The sequence below is a fragment of the Pongo abelii genome, chromosome 16 (genome assembly GCF_028885655.2).
Source record: "Pongo abelii isolate AG06213 chromosome 16, NHGRI_mPonAbe1-v2.0_pri, whole genome shotgun sequence".
Taxonomy (NCBI): domain Eukaryota; kingdom Metazoa; phylum Chordata; class Mammalia; order Primates; family Hominidae; genus Pongo; species Pongo abelii.
Genome location: NC_072001.2, coordinates 65,420,507 through 65,434,821, shown reverse-complemented (window position 1 = coordinate 65,434,821; position 14,315 = coordinate 65,420,507). Strand labels below are relative to the sequence as shown.

The following is a 14,315-nucleotide window of genomic DNA, read 5'->3' as shown; positions in this document are numbered from 1 at the left end:
TCACCCAGGCTGGAGTGCAGTGGTGTGATCACGGCTCACTGCAGCCACGACCTCTTGGGCTCAAGTAATCCTCCCACCTCAGCCTTTTAAGTAGCTGGGACTATAGGCACGTACCACCACGCCCAGCTAATTTTTTACTTTTAGTAGAGACAAGGTCTTACCATGTTGCCCAGGTTGGTCTTGAATTCCTGGGCTCAAACGATCCTCCCACCTTGGCCTCCCAAGGTGCTGGGATTACAGTCATGAGCCACCATGCCTGGCCTCAAAATTGTTAAGAGAGTAAATGTCCTCACCACAAAAAGTGATGAGTGAGGTAATGGATCTGTTAATTAGTTTGATTTAATCATTCCACATTGTGTACATATATGGTAACATCACTTTGTACCCTATAAATATACAATTACAGTTTGTCAATTTTCAATTAAATGTTTCAGAAGATTTTTTAAAGTAAAAAAAATTGTTTTAAAGAGCAAACTTTTTCAATAAGTTCAGTACAAAACAACAGATAAATTTTTTAAAAAATAATTACTCAAGACAGCAACCCTTCAGCAGAGCAGCCAGGTGCACCCTCCAAGACAGTGATGATGCCTGGAGGCTGCCGTCTTTGGGGCGGGTTAGTGCTGACTTTACCATGCTGAGCCCAGTAATCCTTGGGCCACTGGGCTAATTGCTGAGAGGTCTGAGTTCCAGCTAGGGCAGCGTGTAGTCAAAGACAAGCTTCCATATGTTCATGACTCCATTTCCCACCTATAAAATTAAGGTGCTGGACTTAGGGTCCCCCGTGATTCCCTTCACTCCTAGAGTTCTTCCTTTTCTCTTGATTGTTATTTCACACGCTGTCATTTTCCTATTTTTGCCTGTGTTGTGACATGTTTGTGCTTTTTAACTGTCTGAGTGACTGAATTGGGTCACTGCTGCACAAATCCAATTGTCAGTCTGTCAGCTGTGGAAATGACTGGAAATACTGATGGTCCATGCTGAGAACAGTTAAGTCATGCTGTACCAGTATGTCCTTAGGGTTTGCGTCTCCAAAGTGTATGTTACTAGTCAGTAGTAAGACTGATTCTACCAACCACGCACCACACAGCCAGGATATTTGTAGTTCTCTCCTGCATCTTCTTCCTAATAAAAATGTGTATTGAGCTAATTTACCTCCAAAACTGGATTTAAAAATTTCTCATTTTGTTTTACAATTAGCAAGTCAAATGCTATTTCAAAATAAGAGCATATTATTCCATGAAAACCCAGGGAAACATTATTTTAAAATTTGTTATTTAAAATTATAAAACATATAATTTTATAATAAAATTATTTTAAAAGACCTTCTGTGATTGTCACTGTACAGATGATTAGACTTTGAACTATTAAAAAACAAACAGGACCACCTGTGGTGGCTCACACCTATAATCCCAGCACTTTGGGAGGCCAAGGCAGGAGGATCTCTTGAGTTCAGAAGTTCTTGAACTTCTGGGAAACAGTGGAACCCAAATCTCTGCAAAAAAAAAAGTGATTTTTATGTGCACTAAAATTGAAAAGCCCTTCTCAAGTAAAATTTGATAACTCTTCTCAAATATTTAATCTTCTCACTCTTAATCCCACTTTCAATTTGTCTAATACATCATAATTCCCAAGACTGATCTTCAAAATAGTGTCTACAATTAACTTTTCCTCTCAGAAACTGGCTTTTAATGTCTATACGTGTGTGTATGTGGGTGTATAATTTTATCCAGGAAGATCCCACAAGTTCTCATTTCTCACCACTGTTAGTTACTATTTGCACTTTTTAAAGACACTAAGGTCCTTATGAAGACAAAGCTGACGTTATTCTATTGCAGAATCTGAAATTAGAATGTCTCTTTTTTTTTTTTTTTGAGATGGAGTGTTGCTCTGTTGCCCTGGCTGGAGTGCAGTGGCACGACCTCGGCTCACTGCAAATTCTGCCTTCCTGCAACTTCCGCCTCCCAGGTACAAGCAATTCTTCTGTCTCAGCCTCCTGAATAGCTGGGACTACAGGTGCACACCACTATGCCCAGTTAATTTTTTTTTTTTTTTTTTTTAAGAGACGGGATTTTACCACGTTGGCCAGGCTGATCTCAAACTCCTGACTTCAGATGATCCACTCGCCTCGGCCTTCCAAAATGCTGGGATTACAGGAGTTAGCCACCACACCTGGCCTAGAATGTATTTTTTTATATCAAAAGAAAGAAAATGACTCTGTCCTTCATTCATACTCAAGTGCTTCTCCAGTGATCTCAGTAGCTCTAAATCCAGGGAGGTGGACGCCCTGGTAACATCAGCCTGCTTAGATCCTGTTCATGAAAGAAAGTGGAGAGAAAAGACAGCAATAATATATACCTAAAGTTAAAGAACATATTTATGTTCTTTTAAAAGACAAATAACTATGTCAAATATACTGGTCTCCCCTCTTACCTCAATCTCTCCTCTCCCCACATTAGGAGCAAGTTCAGCGACTAGAATCTGGCTACTTTTCTGACCAAATCTGTCTTATTATTAGTCATATATTCAGGTTACTTTTTGTATTCATTGCCTATTGCTATATAATAAGTTTTCTCACCTTTAATGGATTAAAAATTAATATTTGCTGTGGGTCAGGAGTCCAGGAACAGATTTTCTAGGTACTCTGGCTCAAGGTCTCTGCTGAAGTTGCAGTCAAGATGTCAGTTAGAGCTGCAGCCTTTTTTTTTTTTGAGATGGAATCTCACTCTGTCGCCCAGGCTGGAGTGCAGCGGTGCGATCTCGGCTCACGGCAACCTCCGCCTCCCGGGTTCAAGCAATCCTCCTGCCTCAGCCTCCCCAGTAGCTGGGACTACAGGTGCACACCACCATGCCCAGCTAATTTTTGTATTTTTAGTAGAGACGGGGTTTCACCACGCTGACCAAGCTGGTCTCGAACTCCTGACCTCATGATCTGCCTGCCTCAGCCTCCCAAAGTGCTGGGATTACAAATGTGAGCCACCGTACCTGGCAGAGCTGCAGCCTTCTGAGAGCTCAACTGTGGCTGAAGGATCCGCCTCCAAGGTGGTTTGTTCACATGCCTGGCAGGCTATGCTGGTTGTTGGCAAAAGGCCCCAGTTCCTTCCCACGAGGGCCTGTTCCTAGGACTGCTTGCGTGTCCTCACAACATGGCAGCTGGTTTTCCCCAGAGGCAGTGACATGAGAGCAAGGCAGAAGCCATGGCGCCTTTTTATAACCTACCTTCTGAAGTCACCCTCCATCGTTTCTGCAATTCCTTATTTAGTGTGGGAAGGGCGGGAATAATAGAAACAAAAGAATCAGAAGAGAAGTCTCCTTTGTTGTGTGAGGTTAGTGCGGAGGTCAGGAAACAAGTGGGAGGGGGCCATTCAGAGAGGGATGAAGTTTGCATCAGGGAAATGGAGTTGCTTTGGGTTTCCTCTGACTCTTGCTCTTTATTTCTTGGTCTGAGGTCATTTTTGATGTTTTGTTTTTAATCCTTTATCAGCTGCCATACTATAAAGCTGTTGGAAATATCAAAAGAAAGAAAGAGGAAAATCAAGTCAGAAAAAGTCACCTCTTTTTTTTCCCCATCTTTTTGCCCGTGACAAACGGCTGATGGCAAAAGAGAAAGTAAAATTTTTGAGATCTCCAGAGAAACATGAATTATATTGTAAAAATACGAAGTGATATATCCGAGTTTGGATAAATAATCTCCAAAGCTTGCCTAGATGTTTTGAGGTCCAAGATGGATTGGTGTGAGGACACTTTTCCCAGAGTCTATTTGGAATTGAAGAGATAGGATGTAGGGATTATCATATTAGAAATATATTTTGAAATGGATCAGAACTATTATGGTGTTATGATATATATTGGTTTTCATCCACGGTTCCTGGCTCATAACCCCTGTATTAGTCAGCGGAGTTTATTAAGTATTAACTCACATGATCACAAGGTCCCACAACAGGCTGTCTACAGGCTGAGGAGCAAGGAGAGCCAGTCCAAGTTCCAAAACTGAAGAATTTGGAGTCCAGTGTTTGACAGAAGGAAGAATCCAGCATGGGAGAAAGATGTAGCCTGGGAGGCTAGGCCAGTCTCTCTTCACATTTTTCTGCCTGCTTATAGTCTAGCCATGCTGGCAACTGATTAGATTGTGCCGACCCAGATTAAGGGTGGGTCTACCTTTCCCAGCCCACTAACTCAAATGTTAATCTCCTTTGGCAACATCCTCACAGACACACCCAGGATCAATACTTTGCATCCTTCATTCCAATGAAGTTGACACTCAGTACTAACCATCACCACCCCCATAGCCCTTGTTGCAGTCTTTTATTATAATGTTGGGTGTGTGAGGCTGCAGTGGCAGCCTCTGACCTTCTCCTGCCCTCCTTTCGCCTGCTCCAAGGCAGGACTCTAATGTTCGCCCACCTTTCTGATTGTGGGTCCTAAGACCCTCCCGTGAGAGGGTCCTGCCCTGTGCCCTGGGGGAAGGAATGCTCACATCACTAAGCTTCCCTAAAAACCCAAGAGGGTTCAGTGAGCTTCTGGATAGCTGAACACATGGAGGTTCCTGGAGGGTGGCACGCGGGCAGGGGGGTCATCGAAGCTTTGTGCCCCTTCCCCCATTCCTTGCCTTATGCATGTTTTCATCTGTATCCTTTGCAACATCCTTTATAATAAACTGGTAAATGTAAATGTTTCCCTGAGTTCTGTGAGCCACTTCAGCAAATTAATCCAACCCAAAAGGGAATTATGGGAGCCCCAACTTGAAGCCAGTTGGTCAGAAGTTCCAGAGGCCCGGACATGTGACTGGTATGTGATGAGGGAGGCAGTCTTGGGGACTGAGCCCGCAACTCTATGGGATCTGACATCATCTCCAGGTAGTGTTGAAAATGAACTAGAGGACACCGAGCTGGTGTCCCCTGCTTGGTGTGGGGGGAAAACCTCCACACATTTGGTCACAGAAGTCTTCTGTGTTGATGATTGTTGTGGCATGAGAGTAAAGGAAAAAGACAGAAAGAGTTTACAACCATATTTGTAATTTTCTCCAACCCTGAGCATCTAGACTTCTAATAAACTACGCTTTTGCTAAGAAAGAACACGGGAGGAAGCAAATCCTTGACCCAGATCTCTGGCAACCTGAGATGGAAACCGACATGGCCCCAACACTACACCTAACACCTGGGGCCTCACTCTTCTATAGGAACACAAGGTTGATTATACTTTTCTTCTTCTATCTTCAGTAAGAGTAATAATATCGAAAGGTTTCATTATTATTATTATTATTATTGAGACAGAGTCTCACTCTGTCACCCAGGCTGGAGTGCAGTGGCATGATCTCAGCTTACTGCAACCCCTGCCTCCCGGGTTCAAGCAATTCTCATGCCTCAGCCTCCTGAGTAGCTGGAATTACAGGCACATGCCACCACACCTGGCTAGTTTTTTTTTTTTTTTTCATTTGTTTGTATTTTTAGAAGGGATGGGGTTTCACCATGTTGGCCAGGTTGGTCTCGAACTCCCGACCTCAGGTGATCCACCCCCCTTGGCCTCCAAAAGTGCTGGGATTAAAGGCATGAGGTTTCATTATTCTTGAATAGCTTACTCAAAGATTAAAGAATGAGCATATTTAAGGCTCTAGTGGGACTCAGTAGACCAAGGGAGGGAGAAGGAAGGGAGGAAAGTAAGAGAGGATGATAGAACCATTTCAGCCACTGGCTGTGTGGAAGCAGCTAACTGTGGGAGGCGAGAATAGGGAAGAGCTGAAGAAGGAAGCTTTTCTTTCCTCAGCATGGTGAGGACCACTCACCAAGAGGGGATAATCAAAAGGAATAATAATGTCCAAGGCAGTTACAACCACTGTTGGAAGCTTGCATCTCTTCATCCATGTTTGTGGTCATTGTTAGGTTTATCACATACTTTTATTAAAAGTTGCTCAGTAAAGTATCAAGTGTAGTTTATTTTCTTTCCATAAGAGAATTTAATAAAATTTTAGGAGTATCAAGCAAAGCTCAAGCTTTCATAGGCAGTTATTCCTGGTTCAATCTGTTCCTAGAACAGATTCCTTTTTTTTTTTTTTTTTTTCCTGAGACAGGGTCTGGCTCTGTGGCCCAGGCTGGGATGCAGAGGTGAGATCCTGGCTCACTGAAACCTCCGCCTCACACCTGTAATCCTAGCACTTTGGGAGGCCAAGGCGGACCGATCACTTGAGCTCAGGAGTTGGAGAACAGATTTCTGACATATAAAAACTATCCTTCATTTGATAGCTATTTCCCTGAGACCTCTGTGGTCCACTCCACATTTTGACTCTATCAATGAATTTTTAAAAATCACTTTTTATCATTTCCTGATAAAAAGTATTGAACTTTTCAGGCATAGTTCTTTTATGTATGTTTGATATGCATCATCAGAGAAATCTAAAGCAACATACACACAGTTCCTGACTTGCCATGGTTCGACTTAAGATTTTTCAACTTTACAGTGATTTGAAGGCAATGTTGAAAAATCTTAAGTTGCATCATCGCAAGTTCAGTAACTGTCTCTATGCTGCTTTAGAATCAAGTTGAAAAAGTACCGTAATAACTGTACTTCAAGTACTCATACAACCACTCTGTTTCTTACTTTCAGTATAGTATTCAATATATTACAGGAAATATTAACACTTTCTTATAAAATAAGCTTTTTATTAGAGGATTTAGCCCAACTGTGGATGAGGCTAAGCTATGAGGTTCTGTGGGCTAGTTATATTAAATGCATTTTTGGTTTATGATATGTTCAACTTTTGATGGGTTTATGGGGACTGCAACCTTATCAAAAGTTGAGGAGCCCATCTCTGCTTGTGTGAAACTCAGGTGCAATGCAACTGCTCTGGGACTTAGCATCAGGAAACCTCAATTTGAATTCCTTCTCCACCACCTTGAACTAAATCACTTCAGCTTTCTGAGCTATCTAACTATAATATCTGCTTAACAGGGATGCTGTGAAGATTAAATAAAATGACATATGGGAATGTGCTTGTGTTCCCAAATACATGGTTGTTAGATTAATTTATGGTCATTGAATTAGCATCACTACTTTTTTTAGAGAGTTCCCAATAATTTAAAAAATTCTTAGGCTGGGCTCAGTGGCTCACACCTGTAATCCCAGCACTTTGGGAGGCCAAGGCAAGAGGATTGCTTGAGCCCAGGAGTTCAAGACCAGCCTGGGCAACATAGGAAGACCTCATCTCTACAAAAAAAAAAAAAAAAAAAAAATACGTAAACATTTGCTGGGCACGGTGGTGCATGCCTTTGACCCCAGCTACTTGGAAAGCTGAGGCAGGAGGATAGCTTGTGCCCGGTTGGAGGAGATTGCAGTGAGCCGTGATTACACCACTGCACTCCAGCCTGAGCGACAGAGCAAGATCCTATCTCAAAATAATAATAATAATAATACAAAATAAATAAAACATTATTTAAACAAATGGTTATTTAGAACAGACCATGAACCAGGCCTGTGCTCCGTGGTGGAGAGAAAAACAGTGAACAAGATGGTTATAGTTCTTGCTCTCATGGAACTTACAGTCTAGAAAGGAACACAGACTAGTATGCAGATAGTTACAATGAGGGGGGCCAAGGCATATGATGTAACAATAACTTTGTTATTCTCATACTGTATTCTCATACTGTATGTTCTCATAACTTTGTTATTCTCATACTGTATTCACTCCAAATCTGCATCTATGTAGCTTTTATAGTCTGTAAAGCCAGGACATAAAAGTGTTGGGCAATCTCAGGGCACAATTGTACCACATGACAGATCCATTATTGGGCTTGAAGGCAGCTGCCCTGTGTGACTCAACACAGGAATGCTAGAATGGCCACACCTCACCCACCTCAAAAGCCATTGCAAGATTTTTTTTCTCAAGAGATTTTATTGTGCAAGTTTTTTGTGCCATCAAGACCACAGGCTAGAGTCAGTCCTTGGTTCATTTTATTTATTTATTTTTTTTAGGAAAAATTTAATTTTGGCCTGGTGCAGTGGCTCACGCCTGTAATCCCAGCACTTTGGGATGCTGAGGCAGGTGGGTCCCTCGAGTCCAGGAGTCTGAGACCAGCCTGGGCACCACGGCAAAACCGTATCTCTACAAAAAATACAAAAAATTAGCTGGGCATGGTGGCACACACCTGTGGTCCCAGCTACTTGGGAGGCTGAGGTGGGAGGATGGCTTGAACCTGTGAGTTTGAGGCTACAGTGAGCCACGTTCATGCCACTGCACTCCAGCCTGGGTGACAGGGTGAGACTCTGTCTCAAAAAAAAATAGTTTTATTGAGGTATAAAATTAATTCATTTTAAGTGTACAATCTAATGATTTTTAATAAATTTATAGAGTTGTACACCCATTATTGCAATCTAGTTTTTAGCACATTTTCCATCACCCATAAAAGAAACCTTAGGTCCCTTTGCAGGCATTCTGTGTTCTTACTCTCAGCCCCTGGCAATCACTGATCTATTTTCTGTCTGCAGATTTGCCTATTTTGGACATTTCACATAAATGTAATCAAACAATGTGTAGTCTTTTCTTTCACTTAGTATCATGTTTTTTCTTTTTTTCTTTTCTTTTCTTTTTTTTTTTTTTGAGACGGTCTCACTCTGTCGCCAAGCTAGAGTGCAGTGGCGCGATCTCAGCTCACTGCAACCTCCGACTCCCTGGTTCAAGCGATTCTCTTGCCTCAGCCTCCTGAGTAGCTGGGATTATAGGCACACACCACCACACCCAGCTAATTTTAGTATTTTTAGTAGAGATGGGGCTTCACCATGTTGGCCATAATGGTCTCGATCTCCTGACCTTGTGATTCACCAGCCTCGGCCTCCCAAAGTGCTGGGATTACAGGCATAAGAGCAGCATGTTTTTGAGGGGCACCCATGTTGTAGCATGGATCAGTATCTTTCTATGACTAAATAGTATTCCACCATGTGGATAGTCCACATGTGTTATTTATTCATTGGCTGATGGACATTTGGATTGCTTCCTCTTTTTGATGATTATTCTTGATTTCACTTAGCCCTTCCACGAATGAGCCAGATTTCTGACAGTTACCTTTGTTTTTGCCCCAAATGCAAAAACACAATGGCATTTTTGCCATCTTCCTGTTTGGTCTCTATTTTTTTTTCTTTTGCCATCTTTCTGCTTGATGTCTATCTCCTGCCTTTCCCTGTTGCTTCTCCCTTTCTCTTGCCTCACTATCTGTTAGTAAGCATAAAGCACGATTCACTGGTAAGAGCCTTGAGTAACAAGCAGGAACACCTGGGTATAAGCCTGGGTTTAAGCCTGCTGTTAACTAGACCCTCTCTGAGCCATAGCTACTTCATTTAGGAGAGATCAACTAGAATACAATTTTATTCTTTTAGCAGAATCATTTTCTTAAAATTTTACTTAGAATCCTGAGACATGCCAGATTAGATTGCCACAAGGTTCGAAGTGGAGGGTGGATCTTGGGGTCCTGTTGACTCTGTCCTTGAAATAGTCTGTGGACCTCAGAGCTTGAGTACTCAGTTTAAAATCCCCTGGATTAGTACAGTTCTAAGAGTCTATAAAAGCGTTTTTAAAACCTCAGATGTCCTAATCCTTTTCCAACATATCCATATGAAAGGAATCAGGGGTCGTGGCAAAAGCATTAGATATCAGAATCAGAGGACCTCCAGGACTTCTTACCTCTGTAATCTTGGGCAAATTATTTAACCCGAATCTTAGTTTCCTCAAGTGTCAATTGGAAGTGGTAACGTGTACAGTGGTGACATGTCATATGCACATTTAATGTGCAGGAATTCAAGGATACAATTAGCACAAAGAGAATTTAGTTATAGTGCTGTACCTGCTATTTGTCCTCAGCTCCACTCCTCACCTTTCATCTGCTGTGTCTTGGGCAAGAGGGCTGACCCCTACAGGCTGCATCTGACAGATGCCCTTTCTGCTGGCTTCCAGCGGTGATCCACCTACAGAAGGCACCAGTTGGCACGTGTGAGATTCCTTGGTTATGGATAGCCTTAATGTGTTGGTTTTCTCAAATGATGGTTGTAGTAGTAATGAAAAGGTTATGTTGACAGACTCGGGACCTCCTGGTTAGCCAGGGTAGTACAGGCAATGGTGATAGCTGAGGTCACGCACAAGTTTTCTCCTTCCTGGGTGCAGTGTTATTCTACCTGGAGATGATGTAATGGACTCTGTCAGTTGGCCACCAGCCAGGAAATGGTGCATGCAAAAGAGCACCAGCTGCAGTAGTAACGTGGAATTGTGGAATCTACTGGAGGGCAGGAAGAAAGTCTCGGGTATTTCTCCTCATTCTTCACTTGTTGGGTGGCTTCACTAGTAGTGGCTGCATTTAATTTATGCCTCCAGTTCTTGCTGAACAGGCCTACCTTGTTCCAGCTTAACTTCAGTGATCCCAGCCCCTAGTTGTGGTATAATTTCCTCCAGCCGAGGGGTGGCAGAGGCTTTCAGAAATCAGGAATGGCTGGGTTGCTTCACTGTCTTTTACTTGGCTTCTGTACTAGTCCGTTCTCACGCTGCTAATAAAGACATACCCGAAACTGGGTAATTTATAAAGGAAAAGGTTTACTGGACTCACAGTTCCACATAGCTGGGGAGCCTTCACTATCATGGTGACAAGCAAACGAAAAGCAAAAGCACATCTCACATGGCGGCAGGCGAAAGAGCTTGAGCAGGGGAACTCAGATCTCGTGAGACTTAACTACCACGAGAACAGCAGCGGGGGAACTTCTCCCATAATTCAGTTACCTCCACCTGGCGCTGCCCTTGACAAGCGGAGATTATTACAATTCAAGGTGAGATTTGGGTGAAGATATAGCCAAACCATATCAGCTTCTTAACTCTCTTCTGGACATTCCTATCCCCTGTGCAAATAATTCCCCGTAATAAAGCCCCTCTGTTTGAATACCTAGAATGATTTCTGTTTTTCTGATTGGATCCTAATCAGTGCAACTAAACCCTTGACAAAAAAGGAGGGAAAGAATAAGAATCTAAACAAGTTGGGCAATTCCACCAGCCACTCCTCTCAATGAGCCTGTGCCCTGGAGTGAAGGTGAGATAGGAGACATGGATCCCTCAGTTAGTCTCAGGTCTTAGTGTCCCTCATTGGGTTTTTTTTGTTTTTGTTTTTGTTTTTTGAGATGGAGTCTCACTCTGTTGCCCAGGCTGAAGTGCAGTGGTGTGATCTCAGCTCACTGCAAGCTCTGCCTTCTGGATTCAAGCGATTCTCTTGCCTCAGCCTCTGGAGTAGCTGGGATTATAGGCATGTGCCACCATGCCCACTAATTTTTGTATTTTTTTGGTAGAGAGGGATTTACCATGTTGGCAAGGCTATTCTCAAACTCCTATCCTCAAGTGATCCACTTGCCTTGGCCTCTCAAAGTGCTGGGATTACAGGTGTGAGCGACTGCGTCCAGCCCCCTCATTGGGTTTTAAGTTGTGGAGGTTTTGGTATATCCTGGCCTCTAAGGCAAATGAACTTATTTACATAGACGCAAAATTATGTGTCCTCTATTTCGAGGTCAGGAGATGTTAAGTGTATGTGATTTCCCCTTCCTTGGTGACTACGGAACCCAACCCCTCATGCAAGATGAAGCTCTGCTGAGAATCACAGGGCAATATGAGGATCAGATAAAATAGTGTGAGTGAAAGCACATTATAAACTGTAAAATTTCAAACAAATACAGGACATTATTATTACTTACATTCCAAAGTCCCATCATCCAGGAACAAGGCAATTTAAGTCTTTTTATAGGACTTGAGAAGTTACTTTGAAGGTTTGTTAGGGTTCTCCACTGTTTTCTGTTTTATTATTTTATTTTGTTTTGCTTTTTTAGAGACGGGGTCTCACTCTGTCCTCCAGGCTGGAGTGCAGTGTGGTGTGATGATAGTTCACTGTCACGTTGAATTCCTAGGCTCAAGTGATCCTCCCACCTCAGCCTCCCAAAGTGCTGGGATTACAGACAAGAGCCACTGTGCCTGGCCTCTCCATTGTTTTCTACAAAAAAAGAGGAAACTAAATCATGATTCCTAGGGGAGATAAGGAGAGTGCATTTAACCTAATGGTCTCATTCCTTAACTAGAAACACAAGAAACAAAAAGTTATTTGAGCCCAGGAGTTGGAGGCCAGCCTGGGCAACATAGGGAGACCCCTGTCTTTACAAAAAGAGTTAAAATCAGCTGGGTGAGGTGGCACATGCCTGTAGTACCAGCTACTTAGGAGCCTGAGGTGGGCGGATTGCTTGAGGTCAGGAGTTCAAGGCTGCAGTGAGCAGTGATGGTGCCACTGCACTCCAGCTGGGGCAACAGAACGAGACCCTGTCTCAAAAAAAAGTTGCATTCTTTGTTTTCCCCTGTAAAATGCATTAGAATTTACAGAATTATGAAAAGATTATCCTGTTCTTTGGCTTGGAGATGAAATTGGCATGGGAAAAAGTATGACATTTGGCTTTACTTACTAGGTGCTCAATGTTAAGTTAATGTTCCTGGCCGGTCGCAGTGGCTCACGCCTGTAATCCCAGCACTTTGGGAGGCCGAAGCAGGCAGATCACGAGGTCAAGAGATCAAGACCATCCTGGCCAACATGGTGAAACCCCGTCTCTACTAAAAATACAAAAAAAAAAAAAAAAAATTAGCCGGGCGTGGTGGCACGTGCCTGTAATCCCAGCTACTCAGGAGGCTGAGGCAGGAGAATTGCTTGAACCTTGGAGGTGGAGGGTGCAGTGAGCCGAGATCACGCCACTGCACTCCAGCCTGGAGACAGAGCAAGACTCCGTCTCAGAAAAAAAAAAAAAGTTAATATTTCTTAGTATTTCCCTATATGTTTCTTCTAAAATGAATGCTAGACTTAGAAAAGAAAAAGAAGCTTACAATTTCATGATTCTTTTCTCTGAGTCAGAAAGATGATTTTTGATGATAAGATTTTCACATTGCTGCAGCAAACCACAAATTATACTGATGTGAACTAGGTCCCCACACATTTTTCCTCCCCAAATATGATCTTGCGGGGATCTATTTTGAATCGATGTCTTTTTTTAAGCCTTTGTTCAAATCTTCCTTCAAATTACTTTATGACCCCTATCTTTTAGGACCAAGGACTGAACATTCTTTTTTATTCCAAGAGGTAAAGAAGCTAAGGAAGCTAACGGGACACTAATGCAAGCTGACCTGTTCAGTTACTAATTTGCATTTTACAAAATAACAACAACAGTGACGGTGATGACGGGTGCCCTAAGATTGTTATCTTGGGTTTCTTAAATTAGAGTTGAGAAACCGTTGCTAGCCAAACCTCCCAAGACTCATTCCCTGGTTGTTGTGTTTGATAAATTTGGCTCTCTGGTGACACATACTCGGCTGGACCAACAGAGTGATGAAATTCTCTCCTTCTTGCCTAATTTTTCTTTTGGACTCTACTCAGCAATATGTCTGAATTTCTGTGTAGGTGTCCAGCTTTTAGATTTTTCCAAGTGTTTCCGAAAATGTAATAAAACGGGCATGGTGGCTCAAGCCTACAATCCCAGCACTTTGGGAGGCCAAGGCAGGAGGGTAGCTTGAGCCCAGGAGTTTGAGACCAGCCTGCACAACATGGCAAAACCCCGTATCTACAAAAATTAGAAAATTAGGAGGCGGGCTTCCAATCTAATTCCATCAGGTTCTCCCACCGCCCTCGCTGTGGGTCTCAGCAGCTCGGGAGGTGGCAGGAGTGGCAGCGGCCCGCAGGCACCCGGCACGCGCCCTCCCTGCCGCCAGGATGCCCAAGAGGAAGGTCAGCTCCACCCAAGGGCCGCCAAGGAAGAGCCTAAGAGGACATCGGCGAGTTTGTCAGCTAAACCTCCTGCAAAAGTGGAAGCGAAGCCGAAAAAGGCAGCAGCGAAGGATAAATCTTCAGACAAAAAAACGCAAACAAAAGGGAAAAGGGGAGCAAAGGGAAAACAGGCAGAAGTGGCTAACCAGGAAACTAAGGAAGGTTTACCTGCAGAAAACTGTGAAATGAAAACTGAGGAGAGTCCAGCCTCCTTGATGAAGCAGGAGAGAAAGAAGCCAAGTCTGATTAATACCATACACTATGTCTTCTCAGTGGTCCCTGTCCCCCTTCTTGTACAATCCAGAGGAATACTTTTATCAACTATTTTGTAAATGCAAGCTTTTCAGTAGCTCTAGAAACATTTTTAAGAAGAAGAGAATCCCACCTCATCCCATTTTTTAAGGGTAAATGCTTTTTTTTAAGAGGTGAAATCGTTTGCTGGTTGTTAATTTTTTGCTACAACCAGAAAATAGTGTGGGATATTTAATTACGGGAGGCTTTGACTGTCTCAGG

At 42.9% G+C, this 14,315-nt stretch overlaps 1 pseudogene; it reads left to right on the top strand.

The window, feature by feature from the left end:
• The first annotated feature begins 13,748 nt into the window (after nucleotides 1-13,748).
• On the top strand, nucleotides 13,749-14,052 carry LOC112129121 (non-histone chromosomal protein HMG-14-like; annotated as a pseudogene).
• The last annotated feature ends 263 nt before the right edge of the window (nucleotides 14,053-14,315 follow it).